Below are 6,080 nucleotides of genomic sequence, written 5' to 3'. Positions count from 1 at the left end.
ACTGGTAATGTGTAAATCTTCCAGTGAATTATTTATCATAAAGGTAAATAATAAAACCCAATGTGAGAAGGGGAAGCTACATAAGAAAATATTTTGATAGAATTATACTGATTCTACAAAATTTATTGGAGCATTGCATAATAAATGTTAGATATCAATGACGTGGTTGAACATAGTGTGATTTTCCCCCAGAAAAAAGCATTCAGCCATTTACACATAAAATTAAAGTGAAAGTACAAAAAGTCAACTCCAGAAGATAGTATGTCATTCACTAAGGGGAAAGAAAGTCTATTAAAGTCCTAGCTTTTAGAGGTTATATTTCAGGTCCAAATACAATGAATCACTCACTCCCAGCTAGCACATATAATATTGTGAATCTTTCTTGAAGAAGAGTAGGAGGAAACAGCAGTATAAAATCTGGTTGTGTGTCACCTTTAATCTAAATAGTCTAAAACAAATGTTAATATTATGTCCTTGCCCAGTAGACTGTGACTTTTTAAAAAAATTTTGGAACAAAATTACATATTTACTATTTTTATTTTAAATAACTACTTTAATAAATGTTGATGACTTGCTCTCTTCTAATACTGGCCTGGACTTTGAGGTATGGGGAAAGAAGGGAAAGTGATATTTCAGCTGAGCTGAGTCTTGGAGGTACCGCAGGTATTAACCAGGCTAAGGAGGGTAGAACTACAAGGAAGAAGTAACAGCATGTGGAAAGTCATGCTGGCATGAAAAAGCCCAGTGAATGTGGAAAACTACAAATGCTTCAATTTGACTAAAGAAAGGGTACATCTGGAGATATAAACTTGTGAGTCCTTAATATATAGGGGGTAATTAGATCGTCTGGGAAGAGTATACAGAGAAAAAAAAACACAGAGGCTGAAATACTAGGAAAAACTCACATCCAAGGGATGGGCAGTACAAGATTCCACAAAAGACAGAGAGAGAACAATTATAGAAGTGATACCACACACACACATACACACACACACACAAGCAAGGTAATAGAGTAGGTAAATTGCATTAATGACTTTAATTTTTTACCCTTCCCTATATCCACTCCCATTGTAATGTACATTTTTAGTGCCCTCCCACTCTGACTCTAGGCTCAATGACGTGACTTACTTTAGCCGATGAATGTGACACAAATAAAGGTTTGAAAAGCAGCTTGCACAGTTAGGCCTGTAGTCTTGTGTCTCTGCCATGAGAAGGACAAGCCTGAGTACCTCACTGCTCACAGTAGCAAATGTCACTCCCTGATGAGCCCAGCCTAGATCAACCAATCCCCACTTGACCCACAGACTTGTGTTGAAATAATAAATGATTGTTGTTTTAAGTCACTGAGTTTTGGAGTGTTTGTTATGCAGCAATAGCTGATGAATCCACAGAGTTTTCAAGGAGAGACTGATCAGTGGTATAAAATATCAGAAAAAGAAAATAAGATAAAAATTGAAAAAGGCACACTGAATCAGGCAATTAGAAGGATTCTGCTGGCCGTAATCAGAACCATTTCAATGGAGCAGTGAGTTCAGGATCACAACTGCAGAGAATTTGAAGAATGTAAGGATAGAACAACCTAATCTTTGTGGAAATATATTAAATGCAATGTGGATAGATAGAGGGCAATAACTAGAGGGATATAGATAAAGAGAAGGGATGCTGTTTGAAGATGGTGGAGATGTAAGTACATTTATGTACTTAGGAGACAGAACCAGCAAAGAGGGAATAGTTGAAAACACAGAAGAGGGAATGACTGACCCTGAACAGTTGGAAGGTGATGACCACTAGGGCATAGAAAAAGGAATCAGCCTTGGTTAGAAGAAGGGATACTTCTCCACTGAGCTGGGAAGATAAAAATAAAGGTGAGAATAGATACAGATAAGTTTTCAGGAAAGAAGGGAGAGGGGGAAGAAAAATGAAACAGGGAGCTCCCATATTATGGCCTCTATATAAAGTACAAAGTGCTATTGGGTGGGGTACTCTGTAAAGTCATGATTCAAGGAGTGAGAAGAGTAATAAATGTAATAGCTGCTATTAGGTGAAGAGAGGAAAGATTTACTCCAGTATTGAGGACCAATGAAAGCTGAGGATTATAAGTTCATAGTGATAAAAATATATGCTTGTATGATTTATCTAGAAGGGCTTTGTAATTCAGGTCTTAGAGAAGGTGGTCGATTGGAGAGATTCTAGTTTGGAATATTTCAAGGCAGTGTGATAGAAGGCAAGATGTATCGAATATAGAAGGACCAAATAGGGAAGGACATTGTATCAGTACAACTGTACAGTAGAGCCATGAACAACATAAAAGCTTGCAATATATAATAGCTTACATAAGTAAGAGATTATTTTTCTCATATAACAAAAATCCTGAAGTAGGGGTCTAGGGTCATGCTGTGACCCCACAGTATCATCGTGGTAACATCAATATGTCATTCTTCCTGATACTTCTTACATGGCTTTGATCTCTGTTGTTGTAATATAGCTGTTGAAGAAGGGCATCATCACATCTGAGTTCCTGGCAGGAAGAAGGAGGAAGGAATCAATGGATTCCTCTTAATAAAGTGTTATTTTGGGAAGGGAAGCCTTCCATCGGGATCCCCTTTAACCTCTTTGGACAAAAATGTGTTACATTGCATCCCTCGTTGCAAAGGAGAACAAAACTATAGGGCTTTAACTTTCTAGCCTCTATAGTAGAGGGAGGTCCAGGAAACGGGCTTTGATATTGGAGTCAAGTGAGCTAATGATTAATGTCTGTCAAAGAAGTGAGACCAAGGGGAGCTGACACACTGCAAGAAAATGGCGGAACCAAGGATAGAAATGTTAGATAAATTTAAAAATAAGACATGATGAGGCATAAGAGGATGCTATGGGATATTGGAGGTTACAATTTCTGGTGTGAAACAATTTAGGCAATAACAGATAGTTGTTGAAGGGGTAAAGTTTCTTGGAATTGAGAAGGCCAAGAAAACATCAGACTCAAAAGGATATCCATGTGGATATTGACATTTCTGAGGATCATGGAGGGACTTGGAGTTTTAGTAAAGTAAGAAGTATTGTTAATAAAGGAAACAATATTCTTTTCTATAGATTACATCAGTAATGAAAACATGTTGCACATTCTTAAAACTCAAAAAGAAATCAGGATGACCCCAGAGTAAATCAGACAGCAAGTTCAAGGGAAAGTTAATATTCAATGAGATATCAATTACCTATTTCTTTATAAGAAATCAACCCATAATGCAATGCCTTAAGACAAAAACCATCTATAATTTTTCAGAAGTCTGTTGGTTGACTAGGTGCTCCAGGTCTTGCTGATTTGGGCTAGGCTAAGCTGATTTCAGCTTGGCTCATTCATACATCTGTTTTCATCTGGCAAGTCAGCTGGTGGCTGACTGATCTAGGATAGCCTCAGCTGGGATGACTAGGCTTTGCTTCTTGTGCTCCTTCATCTTCCAGCAGGCTAGCCTGCACTTACTCTCATACAGAGGGACAAGTCCAACAGAGAAAGCAGAAGTATGCAAGGTTTCTTGCACCCAGCTCAGAATTGGAATGATATCACTTCTCCCACATTGTATTGGGCAAAGCAAGTCACAGGCTGGCCTAGATTCAAAAGGTGGGGGAAAGGACTTCACCTCTTGGTGGGAGGAGCTGAAATATCACAGTGCAAATAGAAACAGGAAGGAAAGTATAGTGTGTAGATACAGGAGGGAAAGAATTGGAGCCATTTGTGTTATCAGTCTACCACATTGTTTATTTTTTGAGTCATTATTGAAATTCATGACTAAGGGAATTCTGACTACTATCTACTATCTACTTCATGAAAATAAGCATAAATGCTTAGAGTTTGACTAGTTGGCTTCTCTCTTAGATTAGTTAGATTGGATGATTGGATGATTTGAAATGTCAGTGGATGGTAGTCATAAATATGGATGAATGTATGTCATTTAGAATTTTATATAGTTCTTTTTTTCTTTTTCAGGTTGAATCGCTAACCTTAGCAGCTACTATGCATGTTAAGCTCTTACCACTTATTTAACAATGATTTTTTCCTCATCTCCCTAACCATATAATAAAGTGGAAACTCATGATTGAATTGTTTGGTTACCGTGTACCTGATTTATTAAGCAACTTGTTAGAACCCTGGTGAAGCTCAAGCACACAGTAGTAGCTTTCTACTTTTTCCATGAGAGAGATGAAAGAGAGAGAAGAGAACTTTTTATAAATTCAATGATCCTTCACACATCTGAAACAAACAATAGGAAACCTGATGTTCTCAAAGCTGTGACTACCAAATGTTCTTCTGACTGTGTTTGCCCCCATTCAGAGCAGACACACAGCCATCTGTATCAGTATGACTCATCCTCTCCCTGTCTCTCTTCTTTTCTCTTTTCCCCTCTCCAAGTTAGCCCTATGTGAATACAGGTTTGGAAGAGAAAACAAGCAGAACACTCAGTATGTTTTCTCTGGGTGAATGAGTTTCTCAAACAATGATGCTCCCAAATGCCACAAAGAAGCTGTTATCAGGTTGTGGGACCGGAGGGGGAATACAATTCCCTTACCAGCTGTTTTCTGATGCACTACTTCAGGAGCCAGAGGACATTTGATCAGTCATAGCTCTTCACACAGTTCAATGAAACATTTTTCCCTTGAAAGTCACTTTATTTCTAATGGTACTTTCCATGCTAGTGTGTTAAAAATGTCACTGAATCAAGCTTTTTATTAACTTGTCAGTGTATCCAATGTGTTCCACAGAACTTCTGTGGGGGATTTTCTTATCTTCTAAACCTACACATTGCCGCATAGACTTTCCTCCCTAATTAGCACTGACAGATTCTCTTTAGTGGAAATATCCCACTCTCAGAGTATAAGAGAGAGCAGGTGGGTGGAAATAGTTTTGGATCATTTGTGAGACATGGAAAGGGAAACCAACAGTGCTAATGGTATATGGCTGTGAAGGGAATATTGAACAAATGGGTCTCAGGCAGTGAAGTCATACAAGTCAAGAGTAGATTGAGGTAATGACACAGGATGATTATTCCAAGGGAACTGGAACATCTTAGAGTGATATTTTCCCCAATTCAGGGTCACATTGCTGAGTCCACAACCTCAGTCTACATTGCTGGGGTCTGGACTATTCTGGGAACCATTACATTACCCTGTGGCTATTACCCATTTCATGGAAATCTTGCATAGTCAGAGCTTCTTGGTGGCTGGGTGGTTTCCACAGTACACCTTCTTCTTCAACTCAACTGACTTTTATGGCCCTAAACTCTGGACACCGATTCTGTTTTTTTATCCCTTTTCCCATCCCAGTAGACTCAAATTTTCAGGAGACCATAATTCCACCCTGATATCACTAGAAATTCAATCACATAGCCTCAAGTAAAATTCAAATTCATTGGATAGTCTCAGAAACAAGCCAGGAACCTGTTAGGTGGTTTTAGTAGATTCAGCCCTATTCTTTGGCCCAGAAATTTCCCATCTACATAGTATGGTTTAAGATGGTAGACCTTGACTACTATCGAGATATTTATATGAACAGCTTGCCAGAGAATGCAAAGTTCCTGCTACTGGAGTAAAGACTCCTTTTAGTCAGCTCTAAGTTTCAAATTAAAAAAAAATATCATTTGCAATTTTCATTCAAATTCAATATGGCACACAAACATAATATTAGAATTTAAGATAGCATGCTGTTGGACTTTCGTTTCAGTTCCAACAAGTAAAGAGCTTGGGAAGTTGTTACTCCCATCCTTATGACAAGAAAAGATGAACTAAAAATCAATGATTTTTCTTGGACTCATCAGAGAACTGAAGTGCAAAGCAAACCACCACCCTGAAATCTGGAGAGATGGATGAATTCAGAGAATAACATCTCAGATCTGTTTACCTGGAGTAGAAATGACTAGAGCCATAAACTGGTAGAAACACTTAAATGGCAATTATGAGAAATTGCTAGAGGCTGAGTGTGGACTAGAATGAGAGGGAGAAACTTCTAGGAATGCAGTCTTGTGTGGGGACACATACTTTCTTGGAATTTACCTCCAGGAATCCCAGAACATACTCACGGTAAAGAGCTG

Source organism: Propithecus coquereli, unplaced genomic scaffold (genome assembly GCF_000956105.1).
Source record: "Propithecus coquereli isolate 6110/MARCELLA unplaced genomic scaffold, Pcoq_1.0 Scaffold173, whole genome shotgun sequence".
NCBI lineage: Eukaryota > Metazoa > Chordata > Mammalia > Primates > Indriidae > Propithecus > Propithecus coquereli.
This window is presented reverse-complemented; position numbering follows the sequence as displayed.